The sequence below is a fragment of the Oryzias latipes genome, chromosome 3 (genome assembly GCF_053564925.1).
Source record: "Oryzias latipes strain Hd-rR chromosome 3, Olatipes_Hd-rR_3.1".
NCBI classification, from domain to species: Eukaryota; Metazoa; Chordata; class Actinopteri; order Beloniformes; family Adrianichthyidae; genus Oryzias; species Oryzias latipes.
The window spans coordinates 2,736,141-2,761,527 of record NC_136239.1 but is presented as its reverse complement, the minus strand read 5'-3'; the positions used below and the strand labels follow the sequence as shown (position 1 = coordinate 2,761,527).

The following is a 25,387-nucleotide window of genomic DNA, read 5'->3' as shown; positions in this document are numbered from 1 at the left end:
GGTCACCAAAGCCAAAATCCCATAGACTTGTATTGAGAAGCCCTCTGGGTCAAGTCCCGGATGGGAGACCTGAACCTATTGCCCCTAGGTGTGACTGTGAGAGTGCATGTGTGTGTGATTGTGGCCCTGCAACAGAGCGGTGACCTGTCCAGGATGTCCTCTCCTTTCGCAATAACAGTATATGGCCTTGCAAGGGTTTGATTGGAAGAGGAGTGGCCTTCTAACACTTCTATCACTCCTGATTGGCGGGACTGGTTGTCATAGAGATGTAGACGGTTTACCGAGGACGTGTGGTTCCAACATGGCGACGGTTATGTCGCAGTAAAACGGTGACTAAATTGACTTCATTCGGTTGGAACCAGAAGCGAGGCATTTTCTATGGATGATGTCACACAAGATTCCTCCAGTTCTGTCATGCAGTCAATGGTTCAAAAAGGTTTTCAGGGACTTATCTCTGTGGTAACTTGCTGCTTTCCAGAGCTTTGGATTCAGTTCTGTTGTTGGTACAGGAACATTTTGAGTTCAAAACCTCCACTTCAACCTGTGATTCTAGCTCCACGTTGGCTGTTTCATGAAGAGCAGAGCAGATCATTTCCTGCTTTGTTCCTCGGTATCAAACACAGGTTTTTGTCCTTTGTCCTTCATTTAGGGTCAGGAAACAGTGGGGGATCATGGGAAAAGCTGTGGAATTTTAAACACTGACAACAGTGGGTTTTGTTGTTTGTACATAAATGTGCGGTGCTGTTTGAAGGTAGATTAAAATCCTGCTGAGAACAACAAAACGTGGAGCATCACCACAAATCAACAACTCGCCAGTTTTTCAAAGCCGTTTCCATGGAGATGGAAACAGATTAAGAGGATTCATTCCAGGAATTGAAAAACTGCACTGATGTGTGTCGAGTTTAGCCTCCGAATTTTTAGGAAAACCTCATCAAAAGTTAGAAATGAGAAATATATTTCGCTTTACTTGATAACTTGGTTAAGTCTGCAGTTTCTGCTCTTTCTGAAAGTGTCCAGATAATGAGCTGAAGCTCCTTAAAGAACCCAATTAGGCCTAATAAGCTGCGGTTTCTGGTAAGCCGAGTCTGAGCCTGCAGAACAGAAAACAACACACACACACACACACACACTTTCCATCACCTCCCAGGCAATGTGAGTCCAGCCTTTTGCCAACATGTGTGGTGCAAATACACAATTGCATGCACACAACTGCTGGCTGTGCCCACATTTCTGGGATGTGCTTGTTTGGTCCCTCAGGTGTGTGCTGAGAGGTATTGATCAGGAGACGGTGGCTGATCCTCTCCGAACTCTCAGAGAAGGATTCATTACTCTTCTGCTGCTCCAGAAACACAGAGGAGAGGAGGTGGAGGAGTGGGAGGAGCAGCAAAACCTCTACCCACTCAGGTTCCACGGCTCAGTGGTTCCAGTTAGGAACGCAGCTGAATCTGGTTCACCGTATTTCTCTAAAGTTCTGTGGAAACCAGTGAACCTGAATGTCTCAGAGGTTTGGAAAGAAAAACAGGCTGAGGGGGGAAGTGGAGTGTTGCCCTTTGGTTGCAGCTCTGCTTCACAGCTGATTAAATGAAACGTTTGCTCCAAAAGGGGATGTTTGCTCCCGGCAACAGAGTGTTTCACACACCTTCTTTTTATCTCCATTGCTCCGCTGAGTCCTGTCACTTTGATAGGGTTTAGTGGAGCTGTGCGACTGCGCAGACGCAGGCACGCAGACACCGCAGGCGGCTTCCAACAGCTCGTCCAGCGTAAAAGATGCAGGAACCTATGAAGTTAGCAGAAGGGGAATATGAGTGTTTTTACTCTCAAAAATACTCTCATGGTATGGTTGGACAGTTTCAAGTAGAAACAGTTCAAACAATCCCTTTTTAAAGAGCAGACATGGAGCCTGTCAAATACTGTCCATGTGTGCAGTTTGAATGTGGTTTCCATGGTAACAGGAGACACTGCTTAGTACAGTCCTTTTTTTTTTCTTTGACAGTAGAGGAAGAGCACAGGACTTACTACATTTATTTGAAAATGCTCACTCAAGCAAACGACTGGAAATGAATCCAAACAAATAAAGCGCTTCCTCTGAGGGATAAAACAAAGCCGTTCCGTTGGCCGTCCTTTTGTCACAGAGAGGCAGCCGCCTACGGGCTGAGAGCCGTCTGAGGGACACAAAAGCTTTGCTACTTTCAACCTTCCCATTCTCTGACATCAAAGCAGTCCAGCCGCCAAAGCCAGCATTTATTTGTGGCCCGTGTGGTAGATCTCATACGTATACCTGCCCGCTTAGATAGTTTCGCAATCTACCTTTATGTTTTAGCTTTGACCTTCGTCCGAGGATCACAGGAATGTCCGAAATGTCACCGAGCCAAAGAGGCATCTTCCCGTGTGGCCTGAGAAAGGCGAGGTGAAGGAGTGCTGACGGCTCTCGTTGAGAGGAATGGCGAAGGTTCCCGTCTGCTCCAAATCTCACAGCGCCGGCGGGTTAGGCAGCACGGCGCTTCCTGCAGATGTTTCTGAGGAAAAGTCACTGAAGAAGAAGAAGAAGCTGAAAGATTCACAGATCCCCTTCCTCCTCTCATGACTCCTGCTTTGACTGTCAGATAAGGGCGGCTTAATTACTGTTTGGAGTTTTTCTCTTCTCCCACTCATTTCTGGTGATTTCTCATCATTTTTGATCTGAAGGCTGAAAACAGCAAAGCAGCTGTTTTTGTGGGTCTTTCCACACTGAAGATGATGCTTTGGGCTCACATCTGCTGAAAATCCTTTGAATCTGAGTCTTACAGGAAGATAAAATGGACAAATCTGATCCAAAAGTAATTGGTGTTGATGTGAGCGACAGCCTGATTTAATATTTTCTGTCTAAAGAAGATGAATCTCATTGATATATCGTTGTGTTGCTGTGCATCCTCGGTCTTTGTTCTGTCTTGTGCTGAAATCCAAATTGAGGAGGCTGTTTTAATGTACGTGAAGGCAGCGGTTTCTGAATGATTGGCCCGATGATTGCTTTCATTTGAGGAGCTGCCACAATCAGAGCCATTTAACTGGCAGAAATAAAAAGGAAAACAACTGAAACCAACATGTAGACGGAAAAGCCGCCGACAGCCCGCAGCAGCATAATTAGTTTTTTTTTCAGATGTAGAGCGAGATATTCGCATCCCAGGAGGAGGACTGGAAAGTTTGGGAGACATTCAAGATTAGGGTCAAAAAGCTTTCAGAGTTGGTAAAGCCTTTGTGAAGCAGACGCTGTGCTGTAAACACCTCCAAAATCATCCACTGAAATTTGTTCTGACAGGTTCTGACATGGAGTCAGCTGGGGTTTCGTCACTGATTCATCCTAAAGGAGTTGAATGCGCCTCTCTGATGAAACCTTATGCTAAAGGAAGATGAGAAATGTAAGGGATCATGGGAGAAGCCGTCTGCTCTGCCCGCCTGTCGTCTCTGGAACAAAGAAACATGAGATGTTAATATAAGAACCAAAAGTCTGGAGGTTTAAAAGACAATCCTCATTTCATGCAGCATAACCGCCTTTCCCTGTCACTGTTTGAACTGATTCCCTGTCCAAATCCTCCCCCTAGAAAGGGGAGGTTTTTGGGGTAAGAAGACATGGGGTGGAGGTGGGGGTGGGGTGCTGTAAAACTAAAGAGCATAATTCACTTTTTAAGAGCTGTTTTGAATCCAGAGTTCCTCCATCTTCAGGAGCTGCTTCTTGTTGGGGTTTCTGTAATCATCATTGGCTTACACACCATTATCACCATAATATGATCGTCTCAGTTCCGTCTTTCAGGGTGAAAACACTGACGTGCTGATCATACAAGACATGATGTTCCTGTTGCGCCTGATTGAAGGACCCACATTCATGTCTGAGACCTTCAGCTTTCAATAAAAAGAGGCTCCATGCGCCGGGAAGACAGAACTCGTCTGCTGCAGGCCTCGTTTCTCTTTGCTGGGAAAAAGTCACGACCCTGACACCCCTCATTTCTGGCTCTGGAGCTTTTTACTCTTCAGGTTCCCACTGACATTCAGTGCTACTGCAAAACGAATCAGAAACGATAATTATAAACAGAAAACAGAGAAAGCAATATTCTCCTGTCTCCTCTCAAATGTCAGAATGATCCATACAGTTGATAGGAAATGATGGGCGGGGCTTATCACGCCTGAATGTGTAAAGATGTGGGACTGCATCTCCCGATGCTCTCACAAACGAAACACGAGTGGAACGCAGGGAGCTTGTGGCCCACCCGGGAGATTTTCTTCTTTTTCAAACTGCATTTTTGTGTCTTCTCCTGATTCACAACGATTTGGATAAAGAAATACTCAGGAATGCAATTTTAAACTTAATTTCCTTTGTACATGTCCTACATAATTAGAAAAAATACGACATCACAAACACCATTTTCATCAGAGTGCTTTGGAAAACAGAAATGATCCACAGAGCGAAGTGTCTGTAACATTTGTGGTAACTGTCAGAGATCCATATGACGTTTGCTCTACACTTCTAACAGACATTGAGACTTTTTTAAGTTCATTAACAACAGAAGGAAAATCACTAAGAGCGTTTGAGCAGAAAACAGGAAGGAAACTGAGAGATTATTGGTAGCAAAACATGAATCAGGAGCTGAAAAGTGAAGATGGTCGATCGGACTGCTGCTCCATCCAGAACCTCATCCCAGTTTTTTTCAGCAAACCAGCCGAGTCCAGGCTTCACATGTTCACAGCAGTGACCCTGAGTTGCTTCACAGATTCTCCACACACCCTCCTCAACCAGAGCAGGAGGATTTCCAGATAAAATCAAACTTCTCCAATCCAGTGCTGATTAACAATCCAATCCATCACTTGACGAAGAGTAGCTGGGTTGGCTCCAGCAGGCAAAAGGGATTCAGGCTTTACTGAAGCGATGCCATTTGATGACTGCAGCCCAGCAGAGAAGACATGGAAAACATCCTCACTTCATGATTTACTGAAGTAGAAGTCCACCCAAGGTGCAGTGAGAATACTCCCTGTTTCAAAGATGTAACTGAGTATTTGTACACCATCACATGTAACACATCAGGATGTATTTAACTAAATCAAACTGTAAGTAACTTAGTTTTATCTGTGCAGCATGTATAAAGCCCTGCTCAAAAACTAGAGTGAATTATAAAAACTACAGAAAAGCTATTCTTAAAAATTGTTTTTTCATGATATGGGTTCTTACAAATGAAGAATGCCAGGTATAGGAGACTGTGAAACATGGCAGAGGCTTGGTCATGGTCTGGGCTAGGCTAGGCTGCTCTAGAGAGTCTTTTACTCACGTGGCAGTTGCAGAATCCACTTTGTTTCAAGAGACTGAACCACTAGAGAAGAAGCACTGAGGTGAATGAAGACAGTTTGTGACAGAGTCTGTTTTTTTGTCTGTTGCTGAGAAGCAGATTCACCGGGAGATTCGTATCAATTCAGAGGAAACTGAGGCCTCATCCCACTTAAAAGGGGAAAGCTGTTATCCTCTTGAAGGCTCTTTTAGACTTTTCTACTGTGAGTCTAAATACCCTGCATTCACAGAGGGCAGAGGGGCTATTCTCTGACTGTACATGTGCCAATAACTGATCCTATGTTCCAGGAAGTGATTTACATGAGGCAGAATTCCACAAAGGTTGGAGAGGAATGCAACCACAGAAGACGCAACAGCTGGGGAACAATCATGGTTGGTTTGTGTTAGGAAAAGAACTTCAGTGGAACTTTGTTTTTTACTCTGTCTTACAAAAAGAAAGAAAGAATGAATCTCATAAGATGCTGCTCATAAATGTTTGGGATTCCCGTCTCTGCATCATTCTGAGGGATGCTGGGAATCGTAATACAACCTTTATACCAGCCAAGCTGACAGTGGTGCTGATGGTCCTGATGATGGTGAGAATGGTGGTGCTGCTGATGGTGCTGCAGGTGGTGCTGCTGATGGTGCTGCAGGTGGTGCTGCTGATGGTGCTGCTGATGGTGCTGCAGGTGGTGCTGCTGATGGTGCTGCAGGTGGTGCTGCTGATGGTGCTGCAGGTGGTGCTGCAGATGGTGCTGCAGGTGGTGCTGCAGATGGTGCTGCAGGTGGTGCTGCAGATGGTGCTGCAGGTGGTGCTGCAGGTGGTGCTGCAGGTGGTGCTGCAGGTGGTGCTGCTGATGGTGCTGCTGATGGTGCTGCAGGTGGTGCTGCTGATGGTGCTGCAGGTGGTGCTGCTGATGGTGCTGCAGGTGGTGCTGCTGACGGTGCTGCAGGTGGTGCTGCTGATGGTGCTGCAGGTGGTGCTGCTGATGGTGCTGCAGGTGGTGCTGCTGATGGTGCTGCAGGTGGTGCTGCTGATGGTGCTGCAGGTGGTGCTGCAGATGGTGCTGCAGGTGGTGCTGCTGATGGTGCTGCAGGTGGTGCTGCTGATGGTGCTGCAGGTGGTGCTGCTGATGGTGCTGCAGGTGGTGCTGCTGACGGTGCTGCTGATGGTCCTGATGATGGTGCTGCAGGTGGTGCTGCTGATGGTGCTGCAGGTGGTGCTGCTGATGGTGCTGCTGATGGTGCTGCAGGTGGTGCTGCTGATGGTCCTGATGATGGTGCTGCAGGTGGTGCTGCTGATGGTGCTGCAGGTGGTGCTGCTGATGGTCCTGATGATGGTGCTGCAGGTGGTGCTGCTGATGGTGCTGCAGGTGGTGCTGCTGATGGTGCTGCTGATGGTGCTGCAGGTGGTGCTGCTGATGGTGCTGCTGATGGTGCTGCAGATGGTGCTGCAGGTGGTGCTGCTGATGGTGCTGCAGGTGGTGCTGCTGATGGTGCTGCAGGTGGTGCTGCTGATGGTGCTGCAGGTGGTGCTGCTGACGGTGCTGCAGGTGGTGCTGCTGATGGTGCTGCAGGTGGTGCTGCTGATGGTGCTGCAGGTGGTGCTGCAGATGGTGCTGCAGGTGGTGCTGCTGACGGTGCTGCAGGTGGTGCTGCTGATGGTGCTGCAGGTGGTGCTGCTGATGGTGCTGTGAGAACCAGTTTTGGCAGGAAATGGTCTCAAAACTTCAGTCCTCTTTTCATCAATTTCAAGAAGGACAAATTATGGCAATTATGGTACTTTTCATCAGATATTTGTTCCCACTTCTGTGACACCAAGGAGCAAAGATGACAGCGTTTTTTTCAAATTTTGAGCATATTTAGAAACTTCTAATCTGATTCAAGCACAGAAGGTTTAAGATGCAGGAGGGAGAGAAGATAAAAGTATGTCTGCACAGCTTCAATAAACTGAAATAACCCAATGATGTATAGAAAATAGCATTAAGTACATCAAAAAAGCTCAAAAAAAGTTACATGTTGTTTTTAAAACTAAGATCCAGCAAATTTAAATAACAAAAAACCAAAATACAAACAAAATCGTTTAAATTAGACAGGGTTTTAAACTCCAATTTTAACTCTGCACCTTTGTAGCCTGACCAGACCAAATACTCAGACAATGCAGCCAAAGTCCAAACTTGGTCATTGATTTCATGTCTCAAACCGCTGAAGCGATGATGCACATAGAAAAGTAGTCCACACTGAAAAAAAAGACCTGTTGGATTGACATAAAAAAATCATGGACATCGGTTGCGCGCAAAAAAATCATGTTGAACCAATATAATTATTGCACATAATAAAATCATGTTCTACCGTAATGAATGCTTCTTTGTTTCTGCACCTAATAATTTTACATAAACAAACAAGATTTTATTATGTCATTTACCATAATTTTTTCAAACATTTAAAACACTATTATTTGAAATTACCTACATAGTTAATTTAATTTATAAATTATTTTAAAAACATTTAAATTGAAAAATAAAATTGCAATTGCAGATTATTATTTAAAGCAAATACTTTCTTGTGCATTATGACAATCCAATGAACATATGACACTGAACACAAATTTCAGATTTAACTTTTTTATTATCTAAACTTGAAAAATATGTTTACAGTGTAGCAAAAAATGACAAATCAAAATAAATTGGGCTTGCTATTTTTATTAAACAGAAGATAACAGAGCCAAAGCAAACAGCTGGAATCCCTTCTTAGGAAAAAGTTAAACTATTTAAAGGTCATTTTATTCAAAGAGTCGGATCTTTAAGCCTGAAACCTTAGACACCACTTTGCCTTACAACTCTAATACAGTTTTTTTTGGATTACCTCAAAGGTGTGTGACGGAATGTCCAAGGGAGAGAACCCAAGAGCAGGAAGAACGACCCAAATCCAATAGTTCACTCGAAGGGGCTTTAATGCCAGAGAACCATAACACCAGAGCGTAGAACGAAGACACTCCGTCACAGAAACAAGATCAGATACTGCATAAATAGACAAACCAATCAACATAATACAGAACACCTGTGACCAGCGGGAGAGCTCAAGAAGGGAAGGGCCTCCAGGAGATCATAGCAGGAGCAAAGTCACGGCCCCATGACAAGGTGTTTCTGAGATGAAGATGGTAATCAGATTTGTGCTGTAAATAAGGCCAAAAAAGCCTTGGCAACTGCCACTCAGACACTTGGTGGGTCGACCACCACAGCCTGGGAGATGTGGACCACGAGAATGTCCTCTTCCTCACCACTGCCAGTTCCCACCGTGGTGTCCTCGATTGCCTCCTGGATTGCTGCATGGTCTTCATTCTAAAGAACACAGAAGATATTTGTGTGCACAGTTCACATTTGAAGTTTAGTTAAAGCGTCTAGATTACACAACTCACCTGTACTTTGAATAAACCCCTGAACTTGCTTATATTGGCGAGAAGTTCAGCAGTCTGAAATACAAAGAGTCAAAAAATTTTAAATTCACATGAAAACTTTGGAAAAATACAATTCTTACCCTTGGCTCATCAATAAATGTTATAGTTACTGTGTTAACAAAATCATTATATCCTTAGTGTCATGTTAACAGAGGTAGTGGGATAACTGATCAACCATCAATTTCATTATTTATTATGTATGTATCTCTCTGCATAAAAGGTGCGTGTAAAGAGTAGGGCTGGCAATCTTGATTACCTCCCGATTCGATGACAATCCAGGAGACAATAATTCCAATAATATATAGTAAATGCATGGTGACCCACCTGACTCAGTGAAGACTGGAGCATGGAGCCCAGCATGATCAGGGAGGAGCAGTTGGAAGTGTTGTGTGATGAGCTCTGTAATCAGGACAGAGGTTTATTAGTTAAATTTCAAATATATATAGAGAGTGAGACTTCCACAGCTTTGTTGTATCATTTTAATCACTAAACATGCATTGGTTTGAAATCAATAGCTGCAAAAATATTCTGAAGAAATTAGACCAGAAAGAACATTAGACAGCTCCTCCCACCACAGGATTCAAACCAGGCTTATGAGAACCCGCGAATTTTGAAATGGAAACTGCAAAACTAAACTAGCAGATCGGGAGTGGATAATCCCCCCACCCATAAAGGATTTCCATATGAATTTATCACAAATGGGAGGAATATGTGAAGTAGGATTACAGACATTATTATAAGGCAGTAAACTTTTTACTACACATTATACACTTGTTCCAAAAGGACATGAATATTTTCACTCCATTAAACTCTCAAAGCTAAAATAAAAATATGTTCAGCATCATAGAATGAAAACAAAGCTCTGATTGAAACCAAAGATCTATGTAAACTGGACACACCAAACGCATTCTGTGCACGAGACGCGCACGGAGAATGATTGACAGCTGACTGAGACAGAAGTGCGGTGCTGTTTGCTGGTCAAATAATGCCGTCCTTAAACTAGCTCATGGTGGAACGGTATGGAAAAACTAAATAATGACAATAGTAATGATAGCTTCTCACATTTTCCTTCAATTTCGGTCTCCACAACGCAGAATATAGCAAAAAGAAATCCACTTAGTGACGATGAAAATTCCCCTGGCAGAGTTTCTGCCTGTGGAAAAAAAAACGCCGTGCCCGCCAGCGCCCACTGCCCTCTGTCAAAAGCGAATTCCTACGGCATAACTACTCACCACTCTTCCCCGTACATCATTTGAAATCACCGCGTTTACAGCTGAATTTGCCTGCGACGTGAAAGTACAATGTACCGCGCACACACACCTCCCCCTACCTGCCGTCCGAGGGCTGCGGCCGGCAGGGACAAAAGTGGCGCGCAGAGCCTTAACTTTGATAACTACGACAAAAGTGGATTACAAAGCTCTTCCCCGTGGAAAAAATAACATTAATGATACATTTACGCCTTCCACTTTCTTAAATTAATTTGTTAGAGTAAATTAACTTACCTTTTTTAAGTTCCTACAGCCAGCAGGTGCTTGTAGCTTCTCTAAAATGGCTGACTGCAAAGTTTCCCCTCCTGGAATTCTTCTTCACCGATGGGGTTTACTTATCCAAAATTAAGGGGCAAAGGATCAAGCATAACTATTTCATGTTTTGTCAACATGATTTAAATATATAAAAGTAACACAGCAAGAAATGATGTGTGATTTTCAAGATTATATTCTGTTTCGAAGGTAAACATAATTTGTTCATATTAAACAAACATGTTTACTATTTGTAAATTGAACAACCCCACTTTTCCCGTTTTTTCAGTGCAGGACAACAGAGCCAAAAAAAGTTCCAGTGTCTTCAGGCAAAAATCCAAAGGAAGAGAAAAAGAAAAAGATTTTGAGCCAGTTCAGCAAGCAAAAAAATGGAGAGGCTGCCTCTGACTCTGCAGGTTGATAGACAGACTTATTAAAGGTTAAAGGTAAAACAGCTTCTATCCTTTTTCTGCAGCATCTTCATAAGATCATCCATCTGCTTGCTCCTTTCTCTGATGCGTTTAGGATCCACCTCAAAATGTGGTGCAGATTCCTGACCAGAATGCTCTTTGGCGTTTGCCACCGCACCAAGTTCAAACGCTAAATCGGATGAGCGTTTCTTGGTCATCGCTACACAACACAAATACGGCAGACACCCGGCGTCTGCACCACTGTGCACGACCTGGGGGAAGGTTAAGATAGCTGTCAATGTGAAACATACGCATAAAAATACAATTTTGCACAAATGATTGCTTTGTGCAATGTAAAACTATGAATACAACATTTAGTTTTACGTTTGACACGTCTGTTTTGAGCACGGCTCTTGAATGTCTTGAATCTGAAATTTACTCAGTTAAGAAACCATCAAAAATGCATCACAGGGTCACAGGCAGGGGTAACACATTTATGCCGGTAACAAATTATATCAACAAAAACCTTTTTTATTTTAATAAATGCACATTAGGGGTGTAACGATTAATGGATGAATTGATTCATCGAACCAGTTTGATCTGTTTAATGCAAGTTGTTAAGTGAGTCAAATATAACTAAACCATCATTCAATCATTTTGAAATGAAATAAATGATTATATTTGGTTTTGGAAAATACCATTGGGATTGAGCTACTGTAGGTTTATTTTACTGTAATGTGAAAATGACCAATCACAGCGTACAACACACATGTGATGTCATGAACACGGATCAGTCCATCATTCCAGTCCAATGTGTGGACAGACTTTGAATGAAGTCATGTGACCATCCAGTGTCTAGAATGTTCTCAGAATGTTCCCTTTGGATTCTTTGGATGTGGAAAAACAACAGTGGTGAACTTTGGGAAACTAACATGTGAATGGATTTGACATTCATTCTAGTCCAAGAATCTGGAAAACTGTTCAGTAGCAGGAATTTCTGTCTGAGTCTCACTGCTGGAAGTTTGGATGAAGAGGATCTGGATCCACTTTAGGTCAGAGAATCTGATTGTTCAATATGTACTAATATAGATAAATGCATTTGAGAATAAATCTTGATTGTAAATAGAACTGTTGATGGGTCTTTTTAAGAAAAATATTTTAATTGATTAATTTACCTAAAGGAGTTGATAAATGCAGAAATTGCACCTCCTTTCTCCTTTTCTTCTTCTCTTCTACCAATTTCAGTGTGTACATCTTCATCTTCACTTGCAATCTTCCTCTGCATTGTTCGTTTTTCAATGACTTTTTCAAATATAATTTTTTTTTGCTGCATGTTTCACTTCATTGCATTGGGTTTTCTCTGGAACTATCAATCACAATAATGTTCAGAAAGCTGTAAGAAGCATTTATTGTTTTTCTTGTCCCGTTTCAAACTAACAAACCTCCAGCTCGCACAGAAATATGCCTCACTGACTGTGACTGAGGCAAGTGTCCCCTGAATGTGTTTGTTTAGGGAAGCGACAGATTTATGCTCACTACTGAGCATGGATGCACACTGGTTTTTCGCAGAGACTTCTGGGAAATTTCTAGGGCACTGGATTTTGGAAATGTAGATGGTTGATTTGTAAACAGCACTACAAAATGGCAAACGCCCTACATAGTGCACTATAGAGGTGTTAGGGTGGTAATTTGGACACAGGGTTAGTTTGAGTTTGCCCTCTTTTGTCCCATTCTCCCCTGATCCTTTGCACCTGTGTCTCGTCAGTCCTGTGAGTATATATGTCTAGTCCCTACCCTCCTCTTGTGCTGGTCCGTGCTGTCTGCTTCCCTGTCTGCCTGTTTACCCCGTTGGTTTTTTTTTTTTTAATTCCCTGCTCGGCAGCGCCTTCTGTTACCCAAATAAACCCCTTGTTTTTGGAAGCGCCTGCCTCCCATCTCTGCTTTTGGGTCCTTCACCGACCCCCGACATAACAGTCATCTGTCAGTTTTCAAGCAAGCACTCTGCTCAGTGCTCCAGCACGGTTTGGAGAAGTCCTCTCAGCAGCACCTGCAGCTCTGTGATCGTAAAGTCATAGCAGTTGCGACGACTCGTAAACTCTGCAATTACTGTAATTGTCAGATTTTTTAGGGTAAAACGTGTCGAGTGACTCACTGAGAAACGATGATTATCAGAGGAGATGGAAAGAAAGTGACAGAGCAGAAAAAGAGGAGACAAAGGAAAGAGGGTGGCCTCTTAGTTTAGACTTTTTCTAATTGGAAAGCGCTCCACCGGGCGTTGGCCTCCTTATGCACCTCATCCACAGATGGAGGGCGGGGCAGAGCGGTGACTGAGCACATCATCAGGAGTCGCTGAAGCAGACTCATGATGTCTCTCGCTACAAGCGCCGTTTCTCCTGTGATTGTAACCTTTTCACCTTTTGGATTATGGCTGTCACGATTGACATTACAACAACTGGATTCACATCATAATCTGTGGTCGCTGATGCAATTCATAGTCGACAGTCGTTTCACTGACCTAACATCAATCCAGGACGTCGTTAGCAGAATTGTTGGATCATAGGAATAAAAATCAATTTATCGATTAAGTTGATGAGTTGTTAAACCTCCTTTTATTCAATAGACATTTGAATAAAATTGAAAGAAGTTCATCTGTGGAATTCCTGCTTTTCCTCATCCTAAAAAGTGGGGATTGTGGTCTTAGCTGCTTCAGGAACGTCACAGTTGGACATAATAACAAAAATAAAATCCATAACTACAGGCATGAATGCCTGTAGTTTTGGATTTTATACAGGCATGAATGCACTCATAAACATCATCTCCACATTTGTTCACTCCTCACTCCAGCTGATTGAATTGGATCTACGAAGGGGTGAGTTGGAGTTCACAGCCTGCAGAATGGACACCGTGGCTCTGCTCAGAGTTGGATCTCAGTCAAAAGTGTGAGTGTCCTGTGTTTTCGGTTGTGACATGAACAAATCCTGTGTGGTTTAAGTGTAAATCCGGGATTGAGTTTCTGCTGTCACATTTCCAGACCAGCAGGTGATGCTGCAGCAGAGAACGGACGGGATGATGGAGGCTCTGGTGGATTCTGACATGCTCTCTGTTTTGGGTGAAATACGATTATTCCAAACCTTCTCCAGACCTTTTTCCCAGCAGCGCCACTGGCTTGAGAGAGTGAAACAACTTCTCAACTTCTCTATGCGTCACGCACATAAGTACTAGTAACTATAGTACTAATAACTATTGTAGTATTTATAATAATTACATTGGATTGGATTTATCTGCTCCTGTCCAGGCGCTTTCAATGTGTCCATTATTCATTTATTCTTGGTGATGGTAAATGGCGTATACTTATATAGCGCTTTTCTACCTACAAGGACAAAGCGCTTTACAGTCACACACACAATCACCCAGCCACACACACATTCACACACACATTCACACGCTGTTGGCGGCTCCACTGCTGAATACAGGCGCCCGCCTACCACAAGAGGCAAGGTGGGGTTCAATGTCTTGCCCAAGGACGCATCGACTCATGGGTGTGCAAGGCGGGAATCGAACCTGGGGCAGACTACTGACTGAGGCACACCAGTGGAGCCACACTGGAGGCAGAGGGGGTGAAGTGTTTTGCTCAAGGACACAACAACAGTTGGCTGGAGGGAGCAGGGATGTGGTTGCCCGGCGGGCAGTTGTTCTTTATCTGCTGCGTGGGTGTTTTTTTTTTTTTTGGGGGGGTCCCCTGGCTGCTGTTATGGCAGGGGTCTTCAGCTGGGTTATTTGCTACAGCAGCTGTCGCCCCCCGAGCGTGGCTAGTCTGCAGCTCACCGCTCCCCCAGGGGATGGGTCAAAATGCGGAGAAGAATTTCCCCATTGTGGGATAAATAAAGTATCAATTATTATTATTATTATTATTATTGGTGTGGGGATGACTGGACAACCTCCCTCCTCCTTTTTACATTCCATCATCCACTTCAGAGAAACAAACACTCACTCCAGCACAGGTGTTATCTCACCTTTGCACAAATATTTTGTGTGATTAAATGAAATGTTTCACATGTCGGTCTGAATGCATAAGTGTGCGTGTGTGAACATCTGTTGTGTTGTGTACATGGTGACATGTTTTGTATGTGGGCATTTTTGGAGTCAACAGGTATGTGGCATTTGGGTGTGGACAGGCCCCGCCCCCTTTTGGATTTATATTACTTATCAGAATCAGAATTCATTTATTGTCATATGCACAGCTTACACCGACATACGAAATTAGTTCCAGTACAACCTGAACAAGATCAGACATACAACAGATACACATATACAGTTCAGAGTTGACTGAGGCTGCAGCAATAAATGCGCTGCCTTACTAGGATGGGTTACCAATGGGGAGGGTCTGGGTCATTGGTGACAGAAAAAAAGTCGTATCTCAACACTGTTGTTACAATGTGTAGATACAAGAAAAAAAGTACACCGTCTAAACACAAAAAGCACATATTATCACGACGACGCAGTACACAAGGATCACTGGGAAGGTTGGATAGGGGGGTGCCCCCCCCCGTGTTACATTCCGGTCGCAGCTGCTCCTCATGGGCGCTCGCGTCTCCAGGTGTGCTCACTCGGGGGCGGGGGGGTAAGTTCAGAGGAATGTAAACCTGACTGTAATGATTGTAAACATCCAGCAACTTGCTGCCTAATGCTGCTTCATCGTTCTACCCTCCCCCCTCCTCTTTGACACTCCCCCCCCCCCCCCCTCTCAAAGCTTGACAACTTGCACTTTTTCAAGATATTGCAAACATGGAATGACATTGGTTTTCTATGTAAGACCTTAAATGTTTTTTTGTAAAGTAATTCTATGGTTTTGCTCGTCTTTACACCCGTCAAGGACCAACATGTAATAATACAGTATTCAATATGTGATAGAATCATTGAATGCAAAAACATTCTAGCAGCTCCAAGTGTTATGAATGGTCGTATTTGTTTAAAATTATTCAAATTGAATTTTACTGTATTCGATATTTTTTTTAATATGGCTCTTGAAGCTTAGAGTTGAATCAAATTTAGATACAATTTCTAGTTCCTGTCCTTCCAAAAATATACCTGAATGCTTGATGTCCAATGGTTGCTTAGTGAACATCATACAAACAGTTTTAGTTGTATTTAACAGTAAGCAAGATTTAGAAAGCCATTCATTTACAGGAACCAGAGCTGAGGTAAGAACAGAGGCTGCCTCTTGAATATTTTTTGCGCTAGTGAAAATGACAGCATCATCCGCATACATTTGAAATTCAACATTACCACACAACTGAAGCAAATAATTAAGTTAGATCAAATTATAAAGTTTATCTCTCCAACATCCATATGTGGTCTTATCACCCTCTCATGGTGGAAAAAGTATTATCTGAGCTTCTTCATCCACTAAATCATCTTCAAATGGACACGCCATGCTGCTTCACCTCTCTGAAAACAAACTAACCTTTAACTAAACCTGCTTCAGACCAGGTTATGTTCAGAGCATGAGTTGCTATGGCAACTTGACCTACCCTGAAACATACCTCCATTTCTGGAACCTAAAGCTGAGGTTATCAACTTCCTTAGCCTCAAACTTACCGTGATAACTAGCATAACTTGCTTCCTGGAATAGCCCTCTGGTATTGATTATAACTGATGTTGTTTTCACTCTTCCAATTAACTGAGATTGCTTTTTTTAGCTGTCCAAAGGGCAGTAAAGATGACGGGTTTCTCAGCATTTGGTTTAAGGAAATGGAAACAGGGAGGATTCAGACTCTGACTGTGTCTCAGCCAGGATTTTTGAAAAATCCATTAACGGGGGATCTGACATCCTCTCCTTAATTAAACCAGAATCAGACATGATTTAATGAGTCATGTATAATTGTTTTCATTTTCTGTTGACGCTGGACTTGGAGCTTTTTCTGATTTGCACCTGTGATGGCTGTAAACATGTTTTTGTTTTGGGTGAAATCACAATCATATATGCATAAAAAGAAAAACTAATTAAACAGTCTTTATGCTTTAATATTAATATTTTTCTGTTTTTTTTGTTTGTTTTTTTTACTGTAGGAACATCTTGAGACACATTTCTGCATCAATAACGATTTATAAAGCAAACAAACACAGAACTGGAACTCCCAGTGTGTCTTTGCATAGAGGCTGATGCTTCATGTGAGCAGACTGAATCACAATCTGCCGTGCTTTTTGCCACCGTGGACACAGTCAGACAGATTTTTGGGGACCGAGGGAGATGGAGGAGTGCGCTGTGGCAGACGGAGTGTGTTTGGCCCAAAGACCCCGCCTCCCGCGAGGCCAGACCTCCCTCCATGACTCCAAGAAGTCACGTGAAGCATTAACCGGGCCGTCTTTGTATCAGAGAAATATTAGCGGGAGCTGACATTTGGCAACAGAAGGAGCTAAGAGATGCTGTTATTGGAAAGGCCATTGCTGAATGTGTTGAAATGGAATGTGAGTGGGAAAGGAGGTGGAGAAACTCCAACCGAGGTGCTAAAGGGTGAATGTGAGTGTTGCCGTGTCTTTTAGGTGTTGTCTGTGTCACCTGGTGAGAGGGGGTTGTCACCTCCCTGAAATCGAGTGGGGCAGCACCTCATCCGAGAACAAGTCCCCTTCTAAGTATGACTGGGCGTGTGAGCGTGCTCTCATTAATCTGAGGCGAACCTGTGAAACTGAGGGTTGGCACACCAACAGCGGCTGGAAGCTGAGCAGGCTAATGAGGCAGCCAGCACCGCTGCTCGTTTGACAGCCCAGAGGACAGATCCTCTATCCAGATAACACGGCTCAATCCAGGCTGCCGCCTACTGTGCCGGTGTGTGAGCGAACACACACATATGGACACGTCCCTGGCTGCAGGCCTGTTTGTAAGGGTGCAATGTGTCTGCAGACCCTGTTTGTTACAGCTCATGTGTCACCGAGCGAACAGGAGACTGCCCCATATGCTGCTCATGTCTGTGCAAACCGCTTCATCTTCCTGCTCATCCGACAAAATCACTCTGGTTTCTGCTCCCATTTCATCTGTTAAGCAGCCGTTCATGGCCTCTCTCTGGTTGGAAAATGAATAAAGAGAAAAACAAAGGACTGATCTTTCTTACCTCCACCGGCTAATACAAAGTCTACATGACTGCAGACTGGACTGTCAATCTCTCACTTATCAATATAATAACCACATACCTAAAGTCCTTCCGCTTGGTGATGCTGCCCTCATTCCTAAATGAAATGAGGGCAGCATCACCTCAGCTGTGAACTGGAGTTCACTGTAGGAAAAGCCATGACCCAGTTCAGTCCCAATCCATCCAATAAGGCCAAAACATCTTGACTGTGTTAAATACCCAACTAAACAAGTGACCAAAACCCTAAATGTATGAGTTTTCAGTGGAATGACTCCACAACTGCATGGAGAAGTTGGATGAAACGTCATTCTGACCCTTCCACGTTCTCCTATAAATCCCACAAAGGTAAAGGTCATGACTTGATGAAGCTGAAGAGCTCAACAGCTGCTGACAGCAGAGGCTAACAGTAGAGGCTCCTCAAGTCCATAAAGGTTTGTAAATCTTCTTTGTGAGGAAGGGCAGATCTGGCTTTGTCCAAAAGAGAGTCTAGTGTCTCACATCCCCCGAACCCCCCCCCCCCCCCCCCTTCTTATTCTGGACTTTGAGTACAATTCTATGACTTCTCCTCATCTAAAAACTGCATTTGGACCGGACGTACAAACTGCCAAGATCTTTGAAGGATCCTTGCAGACTAAAGAGCTGGTCCTGTGTTTCCCTCTGGTCCCCCTAGATCTGAAGCTCTGCTTTAGAAGTAATACTTAGTGGCGACGTTCATGATACATATTTTTGTCATTTAAAGCTTCCTAAATTACATTTAATAAATCAAATCAAATCAAATCAAATCAAATCAAGTTGTTGAGTGCAGCCACGCTGTCAGCACAACCAGGTTCTGTTGAGTGGGTGGCACTCAGGAGTTCTGTCCACACATGCGCTGCCTGGATTTGGTTGTGTCTTGATCAAATTAAAAAATCTAATCAAATCAATCTTTAAATACAAGATAGAGTTTAATTTCATAAAAGCAGTGGTTGGGTTTTCCTCATTTTTTTGTACTTTCTGAATATGATGTAAAAATTCCTGAATGTCAATGAAAGTCTTACCATTGTGGTGTAGTGGTTAGCACTTTTGTGCTACAGTGAAAATCCTCCAGTTCAAATCCCAGCGGTGACCTTTCTGAGTGGAGTTTGCATGTTGTCCTCCCCCATGTGTGGGTTTTCTCCAGATGTGTGCCTCTTACTCTTGATGATTCTACATCATCCTTAGATGATGCTTTATTGTCGTTGTGTGGCACTGAGAGGGTCTGGCAGCCTGTCCAGGTTTTCTGCTACCTTTGCCTATCAGTAGCTGGTAAGTGACCTCTATGGAGATAGGCAGAAATAGAAGATGGATGGAGTTTCCCCTTTGTTCAGTTGATGGAAAAGTAATCTGTATTCTATTTTTATCTTGTCAATTTTATTTGAGAGACATCTTGAGATGATTGTTCCTGTGAAAAAGGAATTCTCAAAAACTCAAGTAGGAAGTTTTGTGATGACCAAGATTGCTGATTTTCAATCTTTATAAATCTATTGGCATGAAGTAAAATACACTTAAGGCAATGCAAGTGTCGCTCTAAAATGTCAGAATAATGTTGGATTTGATGTATATCAAGGTCATTCCAGAGTTGGAGGACATTTTACCTACAACCCATTATGTTTCTAATAATGTTCCAAATACTAAAACATGCAGATTGTGACTAAATGCACTAATCTTGAGACCGGATCTACAAAATCTAAGTGGAAAAATGCATGAACATTGTTTTAAAAATACCAGACAGGTCTGGATTACCCACTAAAATTATTATTATTATAATCTTATAGTCCAGCTTTCGTATGTTCATACAAAATCTTAATTAGAACAATTAACGTGTGTCCCACAACATGCACACAACTCTGTTAGCATAACCTTTTTAGCATGGCAGAAGAAGAATCTAGCAGAGAAACACCTGATCTGCCGGTCTTGACATCACTGAACAGTTCTCTCTGTTTTTCACATTTTTACAACACAATTAGTCTAGACTGAATGTCTCACTCTACCCCATCCTGAAGTTAACCAGGAAGTTGACAGAAAAAAGTGAGAAATGCCATTTTATTTGTAAATCTTTGTGTTTTTATCTGTCATCTTTTCTTGGTTCTGGTCTCCTGTTCTAAATAAAGGCACAACTGGTGCTGATATAATACATATTATTCTAATTTTCATTCATCCAGTAAAAAGACAAACATATAGCAACCAGTCATACTTAATACATCAAATAGTCGGTTCTCTGGGTTTCATCTGTGAATTGTTGATCTTGATCCATGAATCGAATCGTCATCCAAGTAACGATCCACAGCCCTCATGTGGAGCCCCAACCCCTGTTAGCATGCAATGGTGTGAACATTACATGTGTAACCCGATGCACTCTGCGTCTGTGGAAGCTCACGTTCACAGAATTCCTTCTGCAGTCACATTGAGCCGCTTCATTTCACCAGAATTGTCCAAACTGCTCTGCACCACCTTCTCTCTGAACTTCCGGTGAACTCTTGAATTTCTTGAAATTCTCAGAAAAGACATTAAAGACAAATCCTCCGCTGTCCTGATACAGACCCGTCCAGGAGGTGACTTTCCAACACACTCCTGATCCCTGGGAGACGTAAAACTTTGGGTCACTACACACAAAAAAACCTCACTTACTGAAGTTTCTAATGTGTATAATTGATGTTATGGATTCCTACTAAATTATTTCTGCTGGGAGAAACAGACTGGATAAAGTATTAAATCATGCCGGGTTTTCACATCCCCGATCATGATGTTCAGTTAAGCAGATGTGTGCTTGGAAAAACCTGGGCTGTGATGAGTAGCAATGCACACAACCTGATTGAGAGGGAGGGGCTCATCACTTCATGGCTCGGCAGACATCGGGGGGGTGGGGGTGGATCTTAGTCTTTTATCTAATTACTTCAACTGAACAAAATGCAGGATGAATGCACAAATGGGCACACGATGTTGAAATGTGAGAAAATAGAAAATTTGTCCCAACAGCAGTTAGTGTACAACAACACGGTACAGGACTGCTGGAACCACTGCTGTGTTTACTTACTTATTTATGACGTGTACCTTTACTGCCATTCTTTATTTTTTACTACTATTTTTATACTTACTCTACTTTTGCTATTTGTTTTTTCTAACTGTTATACTTTTTGTTTGGCTGCTGTAAAAACTAAATTTCCCTCCAGGATCAATAAAGACCTGTCTTAGAATAGGATTTGAAAAACGCAATGTTTAAGCCATGGACATAACTTTCTGAGAAATTCATAAAACTGTTTGAAAAGCTACAGTTCTGTTAGGTAAAGTCATTATCAAAGGCAAAACAACAACTTTATTGTCACAATAAAATCAAACCTGCACCTCCACAGCCAGAGTCATGGTCCTTATCTGCAAACGTGGAGAGCGAGTTACTCCCCCAGGGCGGAAGACATCAAGGATGGGAGTGGTCAGTTCACAAGGTTACTACAAAAATCTGAAAATCAAAGAAAAAGTACAGCAAATTTGGTACATATTGCCTTAAAAGGTAATATAAACTCAGACGGAACTACCCTATCAGGTATTGGAAATATTGTGGATTTTCACTACTGATAAAAAATCTGCGCTCACAAAAGGTAATGAAGGACAAATTCAGGTGAAGGACGGCGAGTGAGACTGTCTGAAAGTTCGGCAGTGATGGTGACTTAAGACACGCCCACGTTGACAAAGACAGAAAACCGAGGTAGAACACAAAGGAAGTGATCTCATGACTGCCCTTCATACAACTTGGTTCATAAAAGCGGGACTGGGTTCCCCCTCCAGAAAGAGGTCTGATTTCTGCTGAGACTGCTACCCCAGAACCCAAAAACCTGGACCGTTTGATTGATGGACAGCATGTCCACTGTGTTGGGGGTTTCTGTGGAGCGCCAGTCCGGTTGTAACATTACCCATCTATCCACCCACCATCAATTCTCCATCCATCCACCTTCCATCCACTGTTCATCCATTTCCATTCATCGTCCATTTGCTCCATTCATATGCTGTCCATCCACTTCTATTCATCCTCCATTGACTAGTCACTCACTATCCATCCACTGTCCATTCACTGTCCATCCACCATCTATTCACTGTCCATCCGGATACATTCTGCTGTCTCAGCCATTTTGTGAAATTGTTCCCAGTTCTGCAGGAAGAATGTGGGCCAAGTTTGTTCAGGCTTGGACAAAAATAACACCAAAATTTTGAAACAGCTTTAATATCAATAGTCTCTGTTTCTTAGTCAGAGTTTACATTTCAAATAAATAGCTGAAATGTTCCTAGTTTGATTTTTACTTCAAAACACGCTTTATTTGTATGCACTTTTTCCAGCAACAGGAGATGCTGATCCTCTTATGTTCTTTTGAATTGTGCAGAAGATGTGAGCTGAAGATGGTCTTTTCTTTTCCCATCACTGCAAGCTGTTTATTAGACATTACTCTCCTTCAGTTAAAAGATCTTTATTTTTTACCCGCTTCCTCTTTGAACATACACTTCGACCTCTGGCTGGGCTGCTTCGGGATTCTCCAACCTTCTGAGCTCTTTTTTCCTCTTCTCCTAAAGGGTTGTATGCCTGCATTTGACCTCTCCTTTCACGGAGAGTCTACCATTGTTTTCTTTTTGTAGGCTGCTCTCCTCCAAGATGCACTGCCTTAGCTCAATGGTCCATCTGTACATTTTTCATGCTGTTGCATGATAAATCAGATTTTAAAATGCCTAGAACATCTGAACGGTTCTGTGCCGGTACAGTTTATGTCAGTCATGCTTCAGCAGCTGAGAGGCAAGGCTTTTTCTTTGTCAGTTTGTGTTTGTTTTGTGTTCAGCAGTGGCAGTCCTGCCCTTCCACAGTGGCCATCTGTTAGGGCAGCATAGGGATGTCTTGTCAGAAGTGTTAGAACATGCTCTCGTCTCCTTTTTCAAGATGACAGAAACTAAAAACAGCAAAGATTGCTGTCAGAACAAGATGGATGTGGACATCTCCTGTGTCAATATATGTCAAGCTGAGATAGATGGCTGTTTTATGTGGACTCTTCGTCGCACCTCAACAGTCAACTTCTTTTCATAGGTACACACTGCTGCGGATTCAGTTTAGAATTCTGAAATCTAACAATTTGAAATACCCAGTATTACATTTTTGCAGCTATGTCAAGTCAATGTTTTAGGAAAAAGTCTAAACAACAATTTTTCAGCTGCTTAGCAAAGATAAATAACATTAAGTTTGTTGTCTGTCTCCCAGATTACAAAGACCTCCACAAGGCTAACACGTTGATGTTTCTTGCACTCAGTCACCGTGGCCTCTTCAGTCAAAGCAGAACTTCAACAGTGTTTTTGTACCTTTGTCCCTACTACTAAAATGTTTCATCTTCTACGAGTTACAAAGAGTTCTGGGGTGAAACATGTACTTTTTAATGTGCAGTCATCCAGGTTCACCTTGCTAGTCCCGGGTTGGACTTTACTTTTGGCTTAAGAACCACCTTGATCCTGGATGTCATGGATTCAAAAAGGTTCTGGAAACATTCCTCAGAGACTTTTGTCCATATTGACATGACAGCATCATGCAGTTGCTGCAGATTTGTCTGCTGAACATCCATGATGCCGATCTCCTGTTCCACCACATCCCAAAGGTTCTCTATTGCGTTGAGATCTGGTGACTGTGGAGGCCGTTTGAGTCCAGTGAACAATTGTCACGTTCTAGAAACCAGTCTGAGATGATTCCAGCTCTATGACATGGCGCCTTATCCTGCTGGAAGTAGCCATCAGAAGATGGAACACTGTGGTCAGAAAGGGATGGACATGGTCAGCAACAATGCTCAGGTAGGATGGAACATGCTCATTGGTACTAAGGGCCCCAAAGTGTGCTAAGAAAATATCCCCCCACACCATGACACCACCACCACCAGCCTGAACCATTAATTCAAGGTAGGATGGATCCATTCTTTCATGTTGTTGTCACCAAATTCTCCCATCCGAACGTGGCAGCAGAAATGGACACTCATCAGACCAGACAATGTTTTTCCAGTCTTCTATGGTCTGGTCTAATTTTAGTGAGTCTGTGTGAATTGTAGCCTCACTTTCCTGTTCTCAGCTGACAGGAGTGGCACCTGGTGTGATCTTGTGATCATCTTGGCCATGTCTACATGCCTAAATCCATTACGTTGCATTTGCATTAACCAGGTAAATGGCATGGCGTATACCTGCATAGCGCTTTCTACCTTTCTGGAAGGCTCAAAGCGCTTTACAGTCACAAGCTCATTCACGCATTCACACATTCACACACTGGCGCCAACCTTCCACCAAAGGCAAGGTGGGGTTCAGTGTCGTGCCCAAGGACCCTTTGACACATGAGTGGGCAAGGCAGGAATTGAACCTGCAATCTTCCAATCAGAGGTCAACCGCCATACCGCTGCACTGGCCGCCAAAAACACCCAAAATGCGCCTACTGGACTGGATCACTTTCACTTCAACATCTTTGGGTCAACAGTGTATTTGTAATAAAGAAGCAGGAGACACGAGAGAGTCATCTGTGTATTTCTTCCTAGACTGATGATCTTGGAATCTGGTCAAGGAGCTTAACCCCAAGTGGCAGACGGAGGGAAAAAACATTGATGACAAAATGACGTGATTTAGCAGTAGGAGTTCTCAGCTCCCCTGGCCACTGCCCCCCTAGAGATGGTTCCTCACAACATGCTCTCTATGGCGCCCCACAGCTGCTTTGGGACCAGATAGGTGCAACTCTTAGCAAGGAGGGGGCACAGATGGACCCAGACTCAACAAAAGACAGAAGAACCCAAGTAACCAGGTTCCAATCTCTAAAGTCAATGGTGGCGCCTCTCCAGTCCATCATTCTGCCTTAGGATCCTCCTTTACCATCATCTCTCTGAAGCTTCTGTTCCATCACAGCATTTCTTTAGAATGTGACACAACTATTGATTTCTTGTTTTTTAGTGCCCCAAACATTTTCTGAAATAGCTCAAAATCTTAAGATTTATTGCAGCAGGATCTCCTTTGACAGTATTGTTGATTCACAACTGAAGATCCAAAGAACAAAATCACTGTGATTTTAAAGCCCTTTGCCCCTTTAACATTAGGGAAAATAACCCAGAGTTATCAAAACAATCATTTCTGACCCAATTGAGAAAATTCTTTCTGCTTTTTCAAAGGACTGTAATGTGTTTTTCTCTACTAGTCTGTACTTAAAAAGCCAATAACTTCAAATGAAACCTTTTTTCATATGAAGTGTTTGTTATAACAAGCTCCACTTCATGTGATTGTGTGAATTTTCTGAAAACCCTTTACTGAACACAGCATGAGTTGATATTTGTTTATGATATTAGTCAAAGGCTGTTTTCTGAAGGGGTTCTAGAATTAATGTCAACAGCTCCATTATGTTTTTATGGCCCCTCCCTTCCTTTCATAACCTTGTATTGATTCTACGTTGTTATCGGAATTGAAGGATCAGCAGACAGAGCTGGATGCCAGATGAATGTTTGACAGTGCTGTGGGAGGCTGAAGGATATTACTGGGGTTTTTCATTACATCATCTTAGCCCACGTGTCTCTTCAAGGACTGGG

General features: G+C 43.0%; 1 protein-coding gene and 1 long non-coding RNA gene across 6 annotated transcripts in view; one reads left to right on the top strand and one right to left on the bottom strand.

Annotated features, from left to right (window-relative positions):
- LOC101158088 (SH3 and multiple ankyrin repeat domains protein 2) overlaps nucleotides 1-25,387 on the top strand; it is a 314,876-nt gene that overhangs the window by 47,027 nt on the left and 242,462 nt on the right. The window lies entirely within an intron of this gene.
- LOC111946730 (uncharacterized) lies at nucleotides 7,899-10,549 on the bottom strand. 2 transcript variants are annotated; one of them, XR_002872470.2, is made up of 4 exons: nucleotides 10,250-10,549; nucleotides 9,072-9,146; nucleotides 8,709-8,762; nucleotides 7,899-8,631 (listed from the first exon to the last, which is right to left on the bottom strand). It is a non-coding gene; the product is annotated as an uncharacterized LOC111946730 (long non-coding RNA). The 2 variants fall into 2 exon arrangements; XR_002872471.2 differs by lacking the exon at nucleotides 10,250-10,549 and adding an exon at nucleotides 9,980-10,177.